The following is a 23456-nucleotide window of genomic DNA, read 5'->3' as shown; positions in this document are numbered from 1 at the left end:
ATGCTGTGAAATGATGTAATGAATAAGTTATGCGTATGAGAAGTTCTGCTTGGGGACTCTACTGGGGAAAATAAATCCCTATCTACTGATTGGAGATATTTGTAATGATGACCCTTTCTCGGCAGGGGGTTGTTGATTTCTGTCTGATGGTGGAAATATTCAACAGAGCCTGGCTGGGGATGGAAGAGATGATCCATCTGTCTGATGATATCGACTTCTTCTGGGAAATAGCTGGCTTTGCCCGGGGAACAATGCCAATTTCTTCTAGGAATAACTGGTTTTGCTGGGGAGAATAAAATTGGTAGCGGATTCATTGGAAAGCATGGTTAGACCTTTTCCTTGATCCTGAAGTCTTGTAGTAATTGCTATTGCTATTTTATGCATGTATTTTGGTAAACATTGATCATATTCAAATGCATATATTAATTCAAATCAAATCAATGGACATTTACGCAACCAAAACAGAAAAAGTAAAACAAAAGCATCTTTTTGGAAATGAATTGTATTGATTTTGAAAGGGGGCCTATAAACAGGCAAATTGTGTACAAGGAGACAGAAATCCTAGTAAGAGGAAATTGTCACAAACAAAGAGAAAGCTATGCAAAAAAAAGTCCTATTGATTTTAAGTCTACTACTGTCATTATGTCTTCAAGCATCTCATCTCCTGCTGTCGGATAGAAGTAATTGGCTTGGTCAGTCCCTTGAACTTGATTGAAGTTGACTGAGAACGGGACATAGTCATACGCTTTATATCCCTAATTTTTGCCTGGACCGCCTTTTCAGGTTTTCAGTCCACCAGGATACCCTTTTTTGCCCAAGCCGCCTTTTCAGGTTTTCGACTTGCCGGGTGTACATGTTTTATATATAATCCCTAATTTTTGCTCGAACCCTTCTGGTTCGCCGGGATGCCCTTACTTTTGCCTAGGTACGTCGACCTAGCGGGTCTCTTTTATGCGTAGTATCTTTGAACTATGTCCGTGTTTCACGGGATGTGGGAGGTCTTCGCCATCCATCGTAGCAAGTATCATGGCTCCACCAGAGAATACCTTCTTGACTACAAATGGCCCTTCGTATGTAGGAGTCCATTTGCCTCTGGGGTCAATTTGTGGTAGGATGATACGTTTGACCACCAAGTCACCAGTTTGATAAACCTGTCTTTTGACCTTTTTGTTAAATGCCTGGGTCATGCGCTTCTGATATAGCTGCTCGTGACATACAGCCGCAAGTCTCTTCTCATCAATCAAATTTATCTGATCGAGTCGAGCCTGAATCCATTCGTCCTCATCTAAGCCTGCCTCTTTCATGATTCTCAGAGAGGGAATCTGAACTTCCACTGGTAAGACGGCTTCCATTCCGTAGACTAAAGAGAACAGAGTTGCCCCTGTTGAGGTTCATACTGAAGTGCGATAACCATGAAGAGCAAATGGTAACATCTCATGCCAGTCTTTGTATGTTACCGTCATCTTTTGTATAATCTTCTTAATGTTCTTATTAGCCGCTTCTACGGCGCCGTTCATCTTTGGCCAGTACGGAGAAGAGTGATGGTGTTTAATTCTGAACTGAGTGCAGAGTTCGGTGATCATCTTGTTGTTCAGATTAATGCCATTGTCAGTGATGATTCTCTCAGGGAGACAACAGGTTTCTCGAATAGATATTTGATAGAATCCATCTTAGAAATCAATAAAGTGGTTTGATTCAACATATACTGTCTCAGTCGGCGAGCAATCCACGCCAAAGCACAACAAGCTTTCTCGAGCTGTGAGTATCTTGTTCCACAGTCGGTACCTTTTTGCTAAGGTGGTATATTGCATGCTCTTTTCGACCAGACCCGTCATGTTGCCCCAACACACACCCCATTGAATTTTCTAACACGGTTGAATACATGATTAGAGGTCTTCCTTCAACTAGTGGCATCAGAATTGAAGGTTTTTGGAGATATTCCTTGATTTTGTCAAAAGCTTCTTGACATTCATCATTCCATATGATCTCTTGACTATTCTCAGTAATTTGAAGATGGGTTTGCAAGTAGCAGTCAAATGGGAGATAAACCGGGCAATGTAATTCAAGTGCCCCAAGAGGCTTCTGACTTCTTTCTGGTCTACTCTAGTACTCAGATCGACAGTTTCAATTGACTCCTCATGCGGCTGTATAGTCTTTTCTTCTTTCAGTAACGGTCTGGCAAGCTGTCCAGGTACTTCACAATCTTCCTCACTTCCATCCTCGGCTTGGTAGATCGGACTTTCGAAGTCATAATTAACAGCAGCAGAACTATTATCAACAGGATCCAGAGTGGATATGGATACACAATTTGTTATGTGAGTGTGTGCAAGAAAACATAGCTTGTTTGAAAAATGACAGGAAAGATAAAGAGCGCAATATTTGAATGCAAAACATCCATTGATTTATTGAATATGAATATGCTTGTGAAAATGACAAAACATTTAACCAAATTTGATACATTAAATAAACAACAACAATTACTCCTGACCAAAGGAAGTCGGAATAGTGTCTTCAGCCTTCCAGTTATCCAAGTTGTAATCGCTATTCACATCTTCTACAGCATTAACAGTCTTGTCATGATTAGGCCTAGGAGCAGTGATGACATTAGGAGTCTTCGGAAGATCAAAATCAATTGCCCCAGCATCGATCATATCCTGGATCTTATTCTTCAACGACCAACAATCGTTTGTATCGTGCCCGGGGCTATCGGAGTGATATGCACACCTGGCATTGGGATTATAACGAGGAGAAGTAGTGTTGGGGTTCATAGGAGGGTCCCTGAGGGTAATCAACTTTGCTTTTAGCATACCCTGCAGTGCCTGTGCTAAAGTCATATTGATCTGGGTAAACTGTCTTCTCGGCCTGTCTTGAGATGGTGGTGCTGCAATCGTAATTGCCCCAACAGTATGGTCACGATTTTTCTTGTTATGACCCCTTTGACCGTATACAGCATTTGATTCATCCTTCTCTTGATAGGACTTTTTGGTGCTTGCAGAGGTAGCTGTCTGTATCTTTCCACTTCGGATGCCGCTTTCAACACGTTCACCTGTTAATATAAGTTCAGTGAAACCTGATGAAGAACTTCCCAGTAGATGGCTGTAGAATGGGCCGGTCAGTGTGCCCATGAACATGTCCACCAATTCTCTGTCCGTCATAGGGGGTTTGACTCTGCCAGCCAAATCTCTCCACTTTTGAGCATATTCTTTAAAGCTTTCTTTAGATCCCATAGTCATGTTCTGCAACTGTAGCCGGGTAGGTGCTAGTTCAGAGTTATACTGGTACTGTTTATAGAAAGCCGTTGCTAAATCAGTCCAGGTGCGGATGTCAGAGCTCTCGAGCTGGTAATACCATTCCAACTGTGTGCCAGACAGACTTTCTTGGAAGAAATGGATCCATAGCTTTCTATCAGAGGTATACGGCTGAATCTTTCTCACATAAGCTCTCAGATGCATCTGAGGACAAGATGCCCCATCGTACTCAGTGAAAGTGGGGATCTTGAATTTGCGAGGAATGACCACATTAGAGACCAGACCTAAGCTTTCGAAATCCAGACCGGGCGCCTTCTGACCTTCCATAGCTAGCATACATTTTTCCAGCAACTTATACTTATCATCTTTTGGAGAGTACTGTTCATTTTCATCATCTTCCTCGTCGTCCTCAGAGTTGAAGAGATCAACCTTTTCCTCTTCAGAGTCATTCTCTGTCTCCTTCTCGAGTAAGAGAGCCTTCAGTTCCTCCTGCCCCTTGGATAAGTTCAAGATCATCTCCTGGAATTGAACATGTTGAGCCTGGAGATCTTTGACAGTTTGCTCAAGAGCCATTTTTCTGTTTGAATCTGTGTGTAATCTGCTTGCAATAGGAAGACCGTGAGACTATTGATCCTTCAAAATACCTGTTATGCGATGTTATGCTATGCAATGTATGAAATGTTTTCAAGGACTATTGGAATTTAACCTTGAGTAAACCAACAAAAGGAAACCTTTTTTTTTTTGTTTTTTTTTGTTTTTTTTTTGTTTTTTTGTTTTTTGACAAAATAGAGCAAAGTTAAATCCCTAAGTCCTTGAAATGATTAGTGCAATGTCATGATGTTATGACGTTATGATGCTATGATGTTATGAGGTTAAATAAATAACAAGCACAAACAAGTCACACAACCATCATTCCTAGGTTTTAAGGCTTGCATGAGTTCCATAGGTAAGTACCCTCCCCACTGAAGTTTGGTTGGTTCAACCTGTCCTAGAATAGTAACCGGGTTCTAGAAGGATCTCCAATCATTGACCTTCCTTTAAGTCCACTTCAGTGCAACACCAAGTGGTTGACCGAAGCTTCCCTAAAGTCCAATCTCAAAGAGTGTAGTATCGAGTCTCAACCAACCCCAGTCGGAACCGAAGTCAGTTATCTCACTACTTTCTAATGGCCAGGATGAGTCAATTAGGGTTCTAAAGGTCTGGTTAATGCTTTGATGACACCACGCGGAAGCCAAATTTTTCCTCAAGTAACATGAGGAACATCAGGACAACCAAAGTGTCACATTAACCGTAGCCATCATTTTAACCATTCCAGTATACGCCGGATAGTCGCGATGATCTATTTCTACTTACCTAAGGTACACTAGATCCGGGTGTAGGATCTTTCACTCAAGAACACCCAAGCAATCCCTTAAGAGTAAATCAGGCAATTTGAATATGTGATCTTGTTATTAAGGTAACCTCTCTTTAAGTTATCCCCAGTGGAGTCGCCAGTTCTGTCATACGGTGAACTGACTTTTTGCGGTTTTAATCGCAATGTCGCGGATAGCAAGAGTCGCCACCGACTTTTCTTTTATCCAATAAGGAAAGGTGGAAAAGAACAGGAAAGACCTCAATAGATTTTGGGTTCGGGAGGTACATTATACAAAGGGAAGGTGTTAGAACCCTTTGTATCCATGGTTATCCATGGGCTCTTAATTGCTGGATCACTTATATTTTTGTCTGAAAAGTGTTCGTGAATGGTTTAAAAATGTTTGAAAGAGAGTTTAACTTTGTAATGATTCTCGTATGAATGTATACAAAGTATTTATCTCGTTTGATTTTGAAAACGGTTTAGAAAAATGTGACTTGGTAATGATTCTAGTATGAATGTATACCAAGTGGTGATTTTCTAGGATTTGCAAAGTGTGAGGGGTGGGAAATGTTTTAGGTTATGATCCAGCAATTGAGAGTTATACCTTCCTAAGGTCGTTATGAACGTTTCCGATCCTTATGAGGGTAAAACTGTCCTTACTATTGAGAAGTAAGTAATTTTAGCCTTTTGGATGTTTAAGGGTCATCGTAGGGTCATCGATAGGTCATTGAAGGCAACAGTTGTGAGGATACCTTAGCATTCGAAGGGACTATCATCATTTAACCGTAGGCTGCATCGAAGGGTCATCGAGGGACAGAATTGTATATTCGAAGGCAACATCCGAGGGACTATGATTTATTTTATGATGATTTAATCGAAGGGTCTTTGCTAAGGGTATCCCCACGTTCGCGGGACATGACCGTTATACCGTAATACCGAAGGCAACAAAGAGAGGTCCAAGATCACTTATTCAAAGGCAAAGTTTTACAATTAATTATATAGTCGTAATCGATTAAGTAATTAGGTCCACATTAACATCGATGAAATCAATACATTAAAATCAATTAAGCCATTAGGGTGGATCTTCGCCATGAAATGAATACATTAAAATCAATTGAGTAATTCAGGCTGAATCTCCAGAAGGATCTCCTACACATAAAGTGGGATATTTAGCTGGCCGTTTCCTCGGGAATATGTAAACCTTTGCACAATTCAACACACGGGTTAGAGCATCAAAGTAAAGTACAATTGAAAATTGCACTACAACACAACAGTCATAATCTCAGGCCAAATGATGCAGAATTATAATAAATCTTGGTTAGATAGACATAAGGCATAATAGAAAAGAAACAAAGCAGCCACTGTCCCGTTCGCCTCTGCTTCGCCTGGCGAAGGCTCAGCGAATGCTCGCTGCAGGCTCGCTTAGCGATGTGTTAGCGAGCGGCCACGGGTTTGGAGTTTGACAGCGGCATGACCTCCGAAAACCTGAACTTGTATGGCACTTGATTACAGGAATAACATGGACAAACATTCATGATATTTAAGCATATTTAAATTCACATGCAATCAAATTACATATTCGAAACTTCAATCATGATGATTTATATATAGAGATTACCGATTAAAAGCATAAAACAGTAGTGCTGCGCAAACCTGCTTGCAACTAAGCTGCTATGTTGAAGAGACTGATCGCTTTTGGTATCAGAGGGAGTTGGGCGGCGGTAGCTTCAGAGCGGAGGAGCGGCCTTCAGGGTTTCTGTGCCAGGGTTTCCGTCCGTTTCCGTCCGTCTTGGTCTGTTCGGGTCTGTCTGAGTCCGTGGCTGAGGTGCCTGGTATTTATAGTGAGGGTGGTGACCTAGTGGGCTCAGACTGAAGCCCGAAAATTATAAGTTCGCCAGCTTCGCTAGGCGAACATGCAGCGAAGATTCGCTAGGCGAAGGATTTGCTCGCCTAGCGAGCATGCAATTCATGACCTAATGGGCTCAGCATGAAGCCCACCAATTTTGACATTCGGAGGCTTCGCTAGGCGAAGGAGTTGCTCGCCTAGCGAGCGGGCTAGTTTGGGCCATTTCTGGATTGGGCCTGTTGTAGCTGGGCTTTTGTTCCTTTAAGATCAGTGCCTTGCCAAATAAGTTAGAGCCTTTAGAAATCCTTTGAAATGTTAACGGGCAAATTTTGGGGTATGACAGCTGCCCCTGTTCAATATTCTTGAACCGAGAGAATTAGGATGGCATGTACGCCATTCGTGGTTTGGAGGTGGAAGATTATTGAACACTAGAATGCCCCAAAAATTTGCACTTGTCAATTGGCAGTTGGTCTTGATGGAGATGGGCTTAAAGATGCCATCCGGGAGGTTTGATGATGAAAGCTTCAGATTGCGCCGTACATTAGGCCAATTTGAAGACATGGGCGCCACACTGGGTCGTACGCTAGACCGTATAGTGAGTCATCCATTAGGCTGTCGACTTCGCTGAGGAGTCAGAGTGTGTCATACGCTGCTGGGGATAAAAGATCAGAGTGGATCGTACACTAGATCGTATCTGAATAACAGAAGGAGTGGTCCATTAGGCGGGTGACTTCGCTGGGGACAAAAGATCAGAGTGGATCGTACACTAGATCGTATCTGAGTAGCAGAAGGAGCCGTCCGTTAGGCTGAATCTGATGATGTAAGAGGTAGTCGTACACTAGACTACACTTCAGAAATGTACCGTACACTAGGTAGCATCAGAGGAGACGAAAGTCTAATTGGGTCGTACATTAGACCGTATCTGAGCAGAATGAGTCGTCCATTAGGCTGAATCTGATGATGTAAGAGGTAGTCGTACACTAGACTACACTTCATAAATGTACCGTACACTAGGTAGCGTCAGAGGAGACGAAAGTCTAATTGGGTCGTACATTAGACCGTATCTGAGCAGAATGAGCCGTCCATTAGGCTGAATCTGATGATAAAAGAGGGTAGTCGTACACTAGACTACACTTCAGAAATGTACCGTACACTAGGTAGCATCTGAGGAGACGAAGGTCTCATTGGGTCGTACATTAGACCGTCTTGAAATAGTTGAAGGAATCATCAGGATGAACCGTATGTTAGGCTGTTGTAACACCTCAAAATTTGCCCTCCTCTCTGGGGACTAGCTAATCATATTGCATTACATTTTTAGGTCATTAGGCATTGCATATTGCATATCATGTGGTTACATTGTGCAAGCCATCCTCACAAGTCTTGATCAGGAGATGAGGAAGACAAAGTGCAAGCTAGGGTTTCATTGGACTGGTCATTGATCATCTGAGGATGTACAAGTTCAAATTAGGATTTCATCATTCTCAAAGGACATTGGTCTTCATCTTGATTGAAATGATACATCATCATCATCATGGTTGGATTTCATCAAGTGTTGAAGCTGATTCCTTGAGATTAGGGTTTTGACCTCTGGTCAACCCTAATCAGTTGCATTGGGCCAATCAGGGTTTGTGCAGGAGATGAGGTCTATGATGGATATGAGGATCATAATATGATTTTATTGAGCTTATTGAGGCTAGGGTTTCATCCTTGAGCCATTTCATCAGAAGATTGGGGTTCAATTGGATCAATGCATTGCCAGATTCATCTATCAGCTAAAAAGTCAACTGTGGTCAACTGTGCTTGATTTAATGGATTTGGAGGTGGGAGAGAGTTGGATGCACTTCATTCATGTTGGAACAAGTGTTATTTGACATGGCAAAGCTCAAGAAGGAAGAAAATCAAGTCAGGACAAAAATTGCCAAAAATAGAAAGTGACTTGTAATAGAAGTTTCCAAAAATGGAAAGTTTTTGACCTCAAGGCCACGTGTCCAAAAAAGCTTCAAATGGAAATTTGTTCAACATGAAAGTTGTAGATCTTGGTCTCACCTTTCCAAAAAGTCCAAGAACTTGAAAATCCCATGTATGGTTGGCAAGTTATGGTCCAGTCAATTTCAAAAATGACCCATAATCAGAAGGGCATAACTTCCACATGGAGTGTCCAAATGGGATGATCTTGTTATGCACAAACTCCATTTGACATGTACTTTCATGGTGCATAATTGGAATTCTTCAAAAGTGGTCAATGCAAAAAGTCAAATTTCAACTGTACAGTTAAAAGTCCAGGGGCAAAATTGTCCAACTTGTGAAATAATGTGAATTTTTGAATGGGGATTTTTGCAACACCTCACAAATGCTATTTGGAAATTGTTGGAATGCTCATAATATTCCAAGGCCTTGTGGTTTGAGAATTGACTTTTGAAATGAACTTGAAAAAATGAACAATTAGCCATCACATAGTGAATTTCCAAAATACACATCCAATCAATATGGGACAAGTTGCAACAGCTCACACATGTCATTTTGAGAGTGTGTGAGCTGTCAATGAGCTATCATTGGCTGGCATATGAAAGTACTATTTTGCCCTTGCTTAAGGAAAATGCAATTTTGCTAATTACATGGAATTGTGCTAATTCATGATTAAGTGTGGATTAATTGGAGGTACTTAAGCTTAATCATAACTAACTTCTAACAGAATCAACATTTCACAAATCACAATCCATTTTTCCCTCCAAATTCATCACATTCTCTCAAGAACACAAAAGCAAAAAATCCAAAAATCTCTTCCAATTCTCCATCAATTCGAGATTTTCTTCTTGATCCAAGCTCCAATCATCATCTTCTTCTACTGTTTTTGGAAATCAACATCGAGAGCCTCACCATTCGCAACTGTCCAAGTGAAGCTCGATTATGGTGAATTGGAATTTCTTCTTCTAGAAGCTACATTGAATCGAGCCGAGCATTCCAGTCAACTTCTTGAGCTTTGTTCTTCATCTGTTTTGGATCTACATGCCTTGAAACATCACGATTCCTCACTGCCATTTCCAGGTGCTTGTAAATCGAATCTCATGAATTGATTAATTGTTGTATGCGTATCGTAGTATGTTTCATGTAGAATTCAATGCTACCTTTGGTTTGTAAAATGGATGATCATAGGATAAGTTATGTTGATTAGAAGTTAGGATGTGAAACCCTAAGTTGCTCGATTCAGGAGATTTAGGAACATTTAGACAAAATCGTGATCATATTTGGATTCCTGACACTTAGACCGTTCCAACGCATATCCGTTTGTAGATTTTGGTTGAGTTTAAGTGTTCATGTGTTCTTCCCTATTTCTGGAAAATCCGTTGATGAAGATGATAGATTTCTGGAAAATGTTTGTGTTTGATCCGTCTCAATGCATGGCCGCGTTTGAATCTTGTTTAGCGCCAGATTTTGACCAATCACGTGCCTACACCAAATTAATGAAACGACAGAGTTTAGGGACCGGACCTGGAAAATTACCAAACTGCCATTAATCTATTTAATTAATTAATAATAATTCAAATAATTATTAAAAAATCACATAAACCTTAAAAAATTCATAAATAATTATTGGAAGGTCACAAAAATATGAGGATTTTTTCTACAGCTTCCATTTTGTCTCTAGTTTTTTATGAGTATGATTTTGCAAGTTGTGCATGATGGAAATTTGGTTTGACCTAGGGTTGTTTGACTTGTATGCATTTTTGACATGTTCTACCATTTCCATTGTGAAATTCTCATGCCTTAAGAGAAATGTTTGAAATTTTTTGAGCTTATTGTAGACATGTTGCTGGTGATTTACATGTAAAGTTTGGGAATTTTGGATACCTGTGGAGTGAGATATGATTTTTGGAACTTAGGTGTGACAATTTGTGTCACACCTAATTAGGGCAACTTCATGAAATTATTTGCCTAGCCTATACTTGTTAGAATGAATTGAAATTTTGCATGGATGTTTATGGACATGTTGAGATGCTATGTGAATTTTTCTGGATTTTTATGTGGCATTTTCAATTTGATTGGTATTTTTCATCTCTGTTGGTCAAATATGCAAGTTCATGTGACACATGTTTGTAAATTGAATGTAAAATGCTCATATGGTTTTGGATAAGCATGAAATTTGGTATGATGGTTGTAGACACATTGTAGGACCTCCCTGTTTTGGTCCCATTCATTTCTTAAATGTTTTCATTGACTTATGAATTTTTGAAGTGAATGCATGTGTTGATGTTATGGTTTGGCTCATATACTTGTGTCTGTTTTTCTTGATTTAATTCCCATGGTTCCACTAGTCCAATTTGCATGAAAATTGGCGTGCCACTAGTTGGATATGTTCTGTTTAGGATATAATTTTTGTGGAATTTATTGACCTGTTTTGATATTTTTTTGAATGAAATAATTCTGTTTGGACTTTTGGTGTTGTATTTGACTTAATTTGAGTTGTTTTGGTCATGGATTGATATTGGTAAATGATATGAACATGGGGTCAATTGCCTTGGCTTTCTATTTGTGTTAATTTGATTTTGGTTGAACATTGCTTGCTGTTTAGAACTTTTTCCCCCATTTGGACCCTAGGCTTGGCCTAGTGGTCCGGTTTCTCACTTTTGCTTGATTTTTCAGGATGAAATGCATAATGCTTAAGGAGAATGCCTCAAGTGGATTAAATTGACATTGCTTGATGTTGAGAACTAACATGAATTTGTTTTGTAGGTTGTGAAGCTTAAGCTTGAGCTTATAGCTTGCCTTGTTGTGTGTTATCTGTATAGGCTGACTGATTTACATTTGTTGTTTATGATTGTCTGTCTGAGCACTGATGATACTTGATTGTTTTCAGGTACATTTAGTCGCTTCTAGTTCTTTTAAGAACTTGCTTGCTAGCTGCTGCTTGGTTGTGTAGACCATTTGAGGTAGGTCCTCTTGACTTCATGTAGTCTGGGAGACCCGACCTGTTACTTGGTCGGGCAATTGTCTGAAGTCCCCCTTTCGGGGCAATGTTTGTGATTGTTTACATTTGTGCCAAGCAGGTGAAAGCCCTCTAAGAGGCAATTGGTGGAAGTTAGGGATATGCAATCTGTCCCCCACTATTCCGTGAGTCTTCTCCTTGCTCCCATTACATGGTTGTAGCATTGAGACACAAACCCAAGATCTCGTGTTGTTGCACCATCGAGTCAGAGTCTTCGAAGCGTAGAAGGGTCCCTCCATTCTGGACCCACGCTCTTTTGTCTGATGCTCTCCCTGGTCAGGGATAAGAGCTGTGAGGTCTCATCCTCACTTCACCTATCATCTGCTTCACCTTAGCCTCGTAATGGCAAGGTTAAGAGCGCCAAATAACCCTTGTACAGACGACTTGCTCCGGCAGTCAAACCCATTGTTTGAGCCGCTTGATTTGGTTATAGTGGGTGCTATGTGAATATTTGCTTGAAATGCTTGTTTTGATCTGTTGATGCTTGTATGTTTGTATGCGTGCTTTCTTCCTGGATAGGAATAGCTCACTTCCTGTGTGAGATAGGTAGAAACCTGAACGTAGGGTCACTGATGCATGACAACACTAGGCTCGAGTACAGCTCCCTGGTAGTGCGTCTTTCCCCCGGTTTCTGGCTGAAATCTTTTTCCCTTTAAGGGGAACTACATCGCCCTGATCCTCGTTCCAGACGAGGTATGTAGGCAGGAGGTCGTGCGAGACCTCTCCGGGCAACCTTTTTTCCTTTTTTGCGTGCGTTGTTTGTTCTGATTTGGTGTTTTGGTTCGGATGCCGACGTAAGCCCAGTGATTGGCTGTCGGGCTCCATGTTTACCTGTGTGTTTGTTTGCTTGTTTGGCGTGCGTAGGCCGAACTACGACGGCTCTGATTCTCGTTCCAGACGAGATACGTAGGCATAAGGTGCGATGCCTTATCGAGCCCCTTCCTCCTAACCCCACCTGTGTTGTCATCTTAGCGTGTGTGTATGATGTGATGTTTGTCTGTTTATTTAGCAACCTATTCTTTCTAAAACGTGGATCCCGTCGAGTACGACGGACGTGAGGGGTGCTAATACCTTCCCCTCACGTAACCGACTCCCTTACCCTTTCTCTTTGGTCGCGAGACCATGTCTTTCCAGGTTTCTCTGAGCGTTTCCTTTCCCTATCTTGGGATAAATAACGCGCAGTGGCGGCTCTGTTTGTTGTTTTTATTTGAGTCTCGCCGTTTGTTTTTTCGCGGATGCGACAGCTGGCGACTCTGCTGGGGACACATAGGATGTAGACCTGTGCTGGTCCATCTTCCCTAAGCGAGTCTCTCCTAGCGTGTTAGGATAGTTTAGGTTGCTTGTTGTGTTATTTATTGCATTTATTATTCTAACCAGTGTATATATTTGCATTAATACTTGCATGCACCATACTATCATGCTGTTGCCGTCCTCTATGCAGGTGGTTCCTCTGTTTGGGGTGGGTGTTCTGAGTGGGGCTAAAACCCAGGCCCGAGTATACACCTAGGACTAGTGTGGTCTCATGTCGCCTCTTTCGTGTTAGGTTAACATGTGCCTGGCGGCGTGATGTACCACAAACCGGACGAGGTTCAGTTGATAGTGCTTTCCTCTGTGGAGTATCCACTTTGGCTTAGTTACTTCATCTGAACTGTTGACTCTGGTGACCGATCATTTCCCGGATTTTTGGTTTAGACGGTTTTAAGGGAGCTACAATGGCACACCCGAGAGGGCAAACCCATTGAGTATCTCTGCCCGATTGTCGAGACTATTGTCCGCCTTAGGATGACCTGTTTAGAATTTACCTGTGAGGGGAGGGTGATTCTGTCAGATGCATGTTCAGATGGTGACTCAGATGGTTATAAGTCGGATTTATGGCCGTTTATTTCAGAGACGCCGGAGTGCCGTCCGTGGTATTTATCAGTGGGGATCCGTTTATTTCAGGATTCCCCGGGCCGATGTTATCAGTGGGGATCCGTTTATTTCAGGATTCCCCGGGCCGATTCAGATGGTTGTGGGTGTTTGCTCAGAGACCAGTGATGATGATGATGTGTCTTTCTTCCGTTTATTTTGGAACCCGTGGGTCAGATTTGTGGTTACACATTCCTCAGAGGGTTATGATCAGTTCAGAAACCAGGCTTCAGTGCAGATGATCAGATGGCTTGGAGGATGGCAACGCATTGCATTCATTCATCAGCATCATTACATCTTGCATTAATTGCATCTAACACATGTTTACCCATATGCAGGGACATTTTTGATCGAGATCCTGGTTGAGAGATTTCTGCTCAGAGATGAGGACCGGTTTGAAGCATGATGTGGTTTATAGTTTCTTCGATCCTGAGATTGGTGTGCTGAAGGAGATGATAGCATTGATTACACCCGACCATGTGGGGATGTTCAGAGAGGCATATGGTAGTATCCTAAAGATGGTTTTCAGACTCACAGACAGTGACAGGAGCGCCATTCATACTCTTCTTCAGTTCTATGACCCGGGGCTGAGATGCTTTGTATTTCAAGATTATCTGTTGGGACCTCTGATGGAGGACTATGCTAGCATCCTGGGTATGCAGATCCGTGATCAGATTCCTTTCCATGTCACTAGAACAGAGCCCGATGTTCTTGGGATTTCCCGTGCTCTTTATTTGAGTCCGGAAATGGTCAAGGAGGGTTTGAAGGAGAAAGGAAAGTCACCTGGTTTTCATTTGAGTTTCTTGGAGGCAAAAGCCAAGGAACATGCTGCTATGGGTAGTTGGAAGACGGCTTGTGCATTGATTGCTGTGAGCATTTATGGGATTGTTCTGTTTCCTAATCAGAAGAATTTTATGGACCATAATGCTATTAGATTGTTCATGCAGAGAAACCCTATTCCTACTTTGATCGGAGATGTTTACTACTCGGTTCATAACAGGAACGAGAAGCGGCGTGGTGGCTTGGTCAGGTGCTGTTCTCAGTTGCTCTTCAGGTGGTTTATGGGGTATTTGCCTTCTCAAGGTGCTTTTGCTCACCTTGATCCTTCGGTCAAGTGGTCCTTCAGGTTGATGGGTTTGCGGGCTGATGATATTGCTTGGACTCATAATGGTTTGGCTGGACGGGATTTTATATGCAGTTGTGGGAGTTTGCCTAATGTGCCTTTGGTGGGAGTTCAGGGTTGCGTTAATTACAATCCGACGCTTCTCAGGAGACAGATGGGGTTTGCTGTAGAGGGTCCTCCTCTCGGACGAGAGATTCAGGAGTCCTTCTATTTCCCGATTGATGGTAACCAGACCAAGCTGAGGCAGATATTGGATGAGTGGCGTGATATTCAGAGGAAGGGTAAGGTTCCTTATGGTAAAGTCAACAGTCGGTATTTTCCTTTATTTGAGGATTGGTTGCGGAAGAGGATAGAGCTCACATTCTTACCATTTCCTGGAGGTGATCCTGTGTGTCCTATGATTGAGGGTCCAAGTTCTTCTGTCAGTATGGAAGAGTTCCTTGAGATGAAGAGGGCCAGAGACCAGTTACTTGCAGAGAGGGCTGAATTGGAAAGAAGTGTTGCTCGGTTTCAGACAGCTAATCAGGAGCTCAGAGTGAAGAGGGAAGATCAAGACAAGCGACATGCCTTGGAAGCGAAGCGTTTTGAGATGGATACGGCCTATTATGGGAAGATCAGCCAAGCCTTGGCATCGTCCAACAGGGAGCATGACATCACCAAAGAGAGATTGGCTAGAGCTTCAAAGGTCATTGAAGATGAGAAGCGGAGGCAAATCCTCGTGAGGGATCAAAGAGATGCTAGAGCCAGAGTCCTTGCTGCAGAGTGGGAAGCGGAGAAAGCAAAGATCATCGCCGAGAGGGATCATTATATGGCTGAGAGAGACCACTACTTCAGGCAGATGAAGATTCATCAGAAGGAAGTGGGGAGACTGCAGCAGGAGAACACTAAGCTCAGGTTCGCCGCAGAGTTCGTGAGGATGGAAGATGAGATAGGGCCATCTGTGGGACCCTCATCCGGATAGATCTTTCATTTGTTGTGGATTACCGTCAGGCTTGTTGACGGAATTCTACTTGCTTGTATTTCTTTTCTGATTCGGGAGGATTGTATTCGAATTTTATCTGGTTTGATGTATGACTATGGCACTGTTTGTGCAATTTCTGTTATGTGATGGTGATTTTTCATTCAGGGATTGATCTTCAAGCTTTATTTGCTTTACCGTACGCACTCGCACAAGCACACACATGGTTGGGGGTATCATGCTGAATCACATATCTCCGATCTGCACGATGAAATCAAATGCTGAATGTCAGAATATTGATGCCGAATTATTATTTGTCTCAATGATGCCAGGATCGAGAGACAAAGTGTTCTTCATATGGATAGACACTGCAATCATGCATTGATCATAATAACCTGTGTTTTATTTTGCAGGTATCTGTTGCTAACGTGCTTGATTGTTTCAGGAATCATTGCTCGTGCTCGCAGAACTGTACCTTTGCACTCAACACGCCCTCACAGATACTACACCACGCGCAATACTCCCAGACTCATGGATCTTCCCAACGCAGATATGCTTGAGTTGAAGGATAAAATGAACGAGCTGATCAACATAATGCAAGATGGTGGAAAGAGGACCATTGTTGGTATTGTGAATAATGCTGGCAGACAAAGTTGAAAAGCTCGAGCGGGCTTCTGCGGCAAACAGCGGAGTTAACCTGGATGGAGTCTCCAACCAGGGGCAGGGGTCTCGAGATGGTGGAAAGAGGACCACTGTTGGTATTGTGAATAATGCTGGTGGGTTCGGTGGTGCTGGTGGCCAACCGGGGCAGAATCAGAAAGACAATTTTGTGCCTCCTTTCTATGGATTCGATGAAGACCAGGAGGAAGACAGGGAGGCTGACCAATTCTCAATGCAGAATGAACCGTTTGTTCCCTACAGTGCTCCGCCTCAGAACAAGGAGATTCAGCTGCTGGCTGAAAAGATTAAAGTGTTGGAAAGTTATGCCACTCCCGGGGTGGTGAACATGTCCAATATGGGGCTGGTTGAGGGGATCGTGATCCCACAAAAGTTTAAGGCGCCCACATTCGACAGATACAACGGGAGTTCTTGCCCAGAGACTCACCTTCAAGCCTTCGTCCGCAAGATATCTGCATATACCATGGACCAGAAGCTGTGGATGTACTTTTTCCAGGACAGCCTGTCCGGAGGCTCCCTGGAATGGTATACTAAACTCAAATCTTCTGACGTTAAGAACTGGCAGGATCTTGGGGATGCGTTCTTCAAGCAGTATCAGTTTAACGCTGACATGGCTCCGAGCCGTACCCAGCTGCAGGGTATGTCTCAGAAGCATAATGAAGGATTTAAAGAGTATGCTCAGCGGTGGAGAGAACTGGCTGCGAGAGTTCAACCTCCTCTTGTTGATAGAGAAATGTCTGACTTGTTTATGGGGACCCTGCAGGGGCCGTTTGCTGAGAGAATGGTTGGTTGTCTGGTGACCAACTTTTCTGATATTATGGTAGCAGGGGAGAGGATAGAGAGCTGGCTGAAGCTCGGAAAAATCCAGGGTACTGCTTCTGCGTCTTCTTCAGGGTCTAAGAAGCCATTTGGTAACAATGGTGGGCAGAGGAAGAAAGAGGGAGACACCAGTGCAGTGTATTCACAACGTGGACCCAGTAGGGACCATTACTTCCAGCACAATGCTGCGGTAACCATTCCTGCTGAGTCTCAGCCTGCACAACCGCAACAGCAGCAACAACAACAACAAAGACAACCTTTTCAACAGAGGCCGCAGAGGGCCGGGTACCAGGTCAGGGGCCGGATGAATGACAGGCAGTTTGATAGGCCGCCTGTAACTTACTCCTTTCTGTTGAAGAAACTGCAAGACCTCGGGTTGGTACAATTGAGGACGCTGGCACCTTTGAGACCTGATCAAAGGCCAGCTAGTTATAATGAGAACGCGAAATGCGAATTCCATTCGGGTGCTCCCGGACACAATGTTGAGGACTGCAAAGCTTTTAAGCACGTAGTCCAGGACCTGGTGGATTCGAAAGCGATCAACTTTGCACCATCTCCCAACGTTAATGCTAATCCCATGCCTGCGCATGGTCAAAGGGGGGTGAATGCCATTTCTTCAGAGGACCGCGTTGGGCTGTATACGGTGAATCAGTTGAGGACTCCTTTGGCTGAGGTAAAGAGACAGTTGTTGTTGAATGAGGTCAACCCAGGCTGTGGCGTTGATTGTGTCGAATGCCGCGTTGTTCAGAATGGGTGTTCGTTGTTGAGGAAGACTGTTCAGAGTCTAATTGACGAGGGGATTATCTCGATTGAGAGGGCTGGATTAGAGAAGGAGGAAATCTCCACCATAACAATATACTTCGACCCGGTGGATTTGTCGAACCTTGTTGAAGCGGCTCCAGTTACCATCACGGTACCTGGGCCAATTCCCTACGACAAAGATGATGCCGTGCCGTGGCATTATGGTGGAGAAGTTTATTGTAATGGGGAGAAGATAGAAGAGCAATCTGCAAGTGAAACCACCGTGCTAAAGGTGGATAATGCCGGTACCAGCGGTTTCACTCGCAGTGGTAGACTATTTGCTCCTGATGCGTTGAGGAGAGGAGAAGAAGAAAAAGATAAAAAAGAAAAGGCCGAGGCTTTAGCCAGGGCAAAAGGAAAGGCTGTGGTTGGTGATGATACTCCTGTGGTGACACCGGCGCCTGCGGGGTCGGATGATAAACTTGATGATGATGCTGAAGAATTTCTGAGAATCATCAAGAAGTCAGAGTATAAATTGGTGGACCATCTGCAGCAGACTCCTTCCAAAATTTCCATTCTATCTTTGCTGCTGAGCTTTGAGGGGCATAGGGAAGCTTTGCTGAAAATTCTGAAGAAGGCTTATGTTCCTCAAGAGATAACAATCAACCAATTGGAGACCGTGGTGTCCAATGTTCATGCCAGTCATGGGTTGGGTTTCACAGATATGGACCTAACAGTGGACGGAAGGAATCATAATAGGGCTCTACACATTGCTATGGAATGCAAAGGAGCTGTGCTTTCGCATGTGCTGGTTGATACCGGCTCCTCCTTAAATGTGTTGCCAAAGAAGGCCTTGGCTAAACTGAACTGCGATGGGCTGATTTTGACCCCGACAGATTTGATTGTGCGGGCTTTTGATGGGTCGAAGCGGGCCGTATTCGGGGAGGTAGAGCTGCTAGTGAAGATTGGGCCTGAGGTGTTCAAGTCAACATTCTATGTCATGGATATTCAGCCGGCATACAGTTGCCTGTTGGGTCGCCCATGGATCCATGCTGCTGGGGCAGTAACATCGACTTTGCACCAGAAATTAAAATACATCTGGGAAGGTCAAGTCGTCACGGTTTGTGGAGAGGAGGACATATTTGTCAGCCACCTGTCCTCTTTCAAATATGTGGAGATGGATGGTGAAATCTGGGAAACGCCAAGTCAAGCATTTGAAACCATCAAAGTGGAGAATGCTCTTTTTGCGAAAGAGGAAGAGAAACCATCCATTGCTTCCTACAAGCAGGCTGCTGAGGTGGTAAAGAATGGAGAGGCTCCTGGTTGGGGCAGAATGATGGAGGTCCCTGCAAAGAAGGACCGATTCGGTGTAGGGTACCAGCCTGGCAGAGGCTCGTCTGGACAAGGAAGAGGACGTCGTATGTCAGTAACCTTCACAAGCGCCGGAATGCTGGATCCGGATCACATCTGCATGATGGGTGAAGATACTGATAGCGACTGCGACATGGACCAATGGATAAAGCCGTGCACACCAGGGATGGGAATCCAGAACTGGAAGGCCGAAGAGATCATCCGGGTCACTCTCCTTGAAGAGTAATATTTTTCTTGTTTTAGTCTTATATGCATGAAAGCCATACGTGTTGCCCGACACGTAATGGTTCATTGTAAGGGCCTCCTCATGTTCATAATTTGCAAATTCGCATCGTTAATAAAAGGATGTTTTTCAATTAAAAGCGGTGTTCCCTGTTTTTCATTTATTTTTGCAGTTTAAAAATAAAAAACAAAATAAAAATGGCAATGTTTTCATTTTTTTCTTTTTCAATTTTTCTCACACCGGTTCTAAAGCAATGCATGAATCAACATTCATGCAGATGCGATTCTTTTCCGGATCTCATTGATAACAATCCTGTTACACTCTCGTATGACTTCGACAATCCAATCTATCTTGCTGAAGAAGAAGATGAAGAAGATTGTGAACTGCCAGGGGAATTAGCCAGGTTGTTGAAACAAGAGGAGAAGGTGATTCAGCCGCATGAAGAGCCGATTGAGGTCGTAAATCTGGGTACCGACGAGGTCAAGAAAGAGGTGAAAATTAGGGCTGCTTTGGAGGAAAGTGTCAAGAGCAGATTGGTAGTATTGTTGAAAGAATATGTCGACATCTTTGCCTGGTCTTATCAAGATATGCCAGGATTAGATACCGATATTGTTGTGCAAAAGCTACCGTTGAGAGCAGATTGTCCTCCAGTGAAGCAGAAATTGCGCAGAACTCGACCTGACATGGCGATGAAAATCAAAGAGGAAGTGCAGAAGCAGTGGGATGCTGGTTTCCTTGCTGTCACTAATTATCCGCCATGGGTTGCGAACATTGTGCCAGTCCCGAAGAAGGATGGGAAGGTGAGGATGTGTGTGGACTACCGAGATCTGAATAGGGCTAGTCCGAAGGATGACTTTCCGTTACCTCACATCGATGTGTTGGTAGACAATACAGCTCAATTCTCGGTGTTTTCCTTCATGGATGGCTTTTCTGGCTATAATCAAATTAAAATGTCGCCTGATGATATGGAGAAAACAACGTTCATTACACCGTGGGGTACCTTTTGTTACAAGGTGATGCCATTTGGTCTCAAGAACGCCGGTGCTACTTATCAGAGGGCCATGGTGACTTTGTTTCATGATATGATTCATCATGAAATTGAATGCTATGTTGATGACATGATAGCAAAGTCCCAAGCAGAAGAGGGGCATTTGGTAGATCTGGCCAAGTTGTTTGACCGGCTGAGACAGTTCAGACTGAGGTTGAATCCGAACAAGTGCACATTCGGAGTGCGGTCCGGTAAATTGCTGGGGTTCATTGTAAGTGAGAAAGGAATCGAGGTTGATCCTGCAAAAGTAAAAGCAATAAGAGAAATGCCTGAACCGAGAACAAAGAAAGAGGTTCGTGGTTTCTTAGGTAGATTGAACTACATTTCACGGTTCATATCTCATCTAACAGCCACGTGTGAACCGATATTCAAATTGTTGAAAAAAGATCAAACGGTCAGGTGGAATAATGATTGCCAAGCGGCATTTGAAAAAATAAAAGAGTATTTGCAGGAGCCTCCGATTCTGATGCCTCCTGTGGAGGGGAGACCGTTAATTCTGTACCTGACAGTCCTCGAGGGGTCTATGGGGTGTGTATTGGGGCAACATGACGAGTCTGGTCGAAAAGAGCATGCCATATACTATCTTAGCAAAAAGTTTACCGACTGTGAAATAAGATATTCACTGCTCGAGAAAACTTGCTGTGCTTTGGTCTGGGCTGCTCGCCGACTGAGGCAGTACATGCTGGTTCATACCACTTTATTGATTTCCAAGATGGATCCAATCAAGTACATTTTCGAGAAGCCAGCATTGACCGGACGGGTTGCGAGGTGGCAAATGATTTTGACAGAATATGATATTCAGTATACCTCTCAGAAAGCGATCAAGGGGAGTGTATTGTCCGATTACCTCGCCCAGCAACCCATTGATGATTATCAACCGATGAAGTTTGAATTCCCTGATGAGGACATCATGTTTCTCAAATCGAAAGATTGTGAGGAACCGATCCCGGAGGAGGGGCCTGACCCTGAATCCGAATGGATTCTGATGTTTGATGGGGCCGTTAACGTGAATGGAAGCGGTGTTGGTGCTGTTTTGGTTACGCCGAAAGGATCCCATATTCCTTTTGCTGCCCGGCTAACATTTGAGTGCACCAACAACGTGGCTGAATACGAAGCGTGCATATTGGGGATTGAAGAGGCGATTGATTTGAGGATCAAGAACCTTGTCATCTATGGAGATTCAGCTCTGGTGATTAATCAGGTTAACGGAAAATGGTATACTCATCAATCTCATTTAGTGCCGTATCGGGATTATACGAGGAGATTGTTGACGTTTTTCACCAAGGTGAAGATGCATCATGTGCCCAGAGAGGAGAATCCTTTGGCAGATGCTTTGGCTACTCTGGCTGCCTTGATTAAGGTGCAGAGGTGGAATCAGTTCCCCAGGGTTGAAGTAGGTCGTCTGGATAGACCGGCTTATGTGTTTGCTGTTGATACAGCGCCTGATGACGAGAAGCCGTGGTATTATGATATCAAGCGCTATCTGGAGACTCAAGAGTATCCCGAGGGAGCATCAAAGAAGGATAGAAAGACTCTGCGGAGGTTAGCCATGGTGTTTTATCTGAACAAGGATGGGGTTTTGTACAAAAGGAATTTTGATTGGGTCTTGCTCAGGTGTGTTGATGATAGAGAAGCAAGCCAATTGATGAAAGAGGTTCATGAGGGATCGTTCGGTACCCATGCCAGTGGGAATGCAATGGTGAAGAAGCTGCTGAGGGCAGGTTATTATTGGATGACAATGGAGGCCCAATGTTTCAATTTCGTGCGGAAGTGTCATAAATGTCAGATTTATGCTGATAAGGTGCACGTACCTCCAAATCCGTTGAGTTTAATGTCGTCTCCGTGGCCGTTTGCTATGTGGGGCATTGATATGATTGGAAAGATAGAGCCTACAGCTTCGAATGGGCACAGATTCATATTAGTGGCTATCGATTACTTTACCAAGTGGGTTGAAGCAGCCTCTTATACGAATGTGACGAAGCAGGTCGTTGCCAGGTTTCTCAAGAGAGACATCATTTGCAGATATGGGGTTCCCGAGAGAATCATTACTGATAATGGTTCTAATTTGAACAATAAGATGATGGCAGAACTGTGTCGGGAATTCAAGATTGAGCATCACAATTCTTCTCCCTATCGTCCGAAGATGAATGGGGCGGTTGAGGCAGCCAACAAGAATATAAAGAAGATTGTGCAAAAAATGGTGGTAACCTATAAAGACTGGCATGAGATGTTGCCGTTTGCGTTGCATGGGTATCGAACGTCGGTACGTACATCTACTGGGGCAACTCCTTTCTCATTGGTATATGGAATGGAGGCGGTATTACCTGTTGAGGTTCAGATTCCCTCGTTGAGAGTCCTGATGGACGTAAAATTGCAAGAGGCCGAATGGGTAAGGACCCGGTACGAAGAGTTGAGCCTGATAGAGGAAAAGAGGCTGGCAACCATCTGTCATGGGCAGTTATACCAGTAGAGGATGAAGCGTGCTTTTGATAAAAAGGTACGACCTCGGGTGTATCACGTAGGTGATATGGTGCTGAAAAGGATCCTTCCTCCTCAAAACGATCGAAGGGGCAAATGGACACCGAATTATGAAGGTCCATTCGTGGTCAAGAAGGTTTTCTCTGGCGGAGCCTTGTTGCTAACGACCATGGATGGCGAAGATTTCCCATCCCCTGTGAATGCGGACGCAGTTAAAAAATACTTCGTATAAATTGACCCGCTGGACGAAAAGAAGAAAATAGTCCAGGCAAAAATGGGCATCCCGGCGAACCAAAAACAGAAAGAAAGGTTCGGGCAAAAATTAGGGATATGAAAAGAAAAAATTGTACACCCGGCAAGTCGAAAACCTGAAAAGGCGGCTTGGGCAAAAAAGGGTATCCCGGTGGACTGAAAACCCGAAAGGGCGGTCCAGGCAAAAGAGGGATTGAAACGAATAACTGCGTCCAGCATGATCGTTTGCTTTGGTTAAAGCATCATGGACAATACCCGGTAGGGATCAATCAGAAGCGTCTTGTTCAGAAGGCAGAAAGCGGAGAGTCTGAGGACATATGGGGTGTAACCGAGTTGGAACTCGATGAGATCACGGGTTTCACATTGCCATTAGGATAGATTTTTTCCTTTTGAGCGCGATTACCTCTTTTCAGGAATTGCTTCCT

Source organism: Lathyrus oleraceus, chromosome 3, assembly GCF_024323335.1.
Source record: "Lathyrus oleraceus cultivar Zhongwan6 chromosome 3, CAAS_Psat_ZW6_1.0, whole genome shotgun sequence".
Taxonomy (NCBI): domain Eukaryota; kingdom Viridiplantae; phylum Streptophyta; class Magnoliopsida; order Fabales; family Fabaceae; genus Lathyrus; species Lathyrus oleraceus.
The sequence above is the reverse complement of the archived record's forward strand: the minus strand, read 5'-3'. Positions refer to the sequence as shown.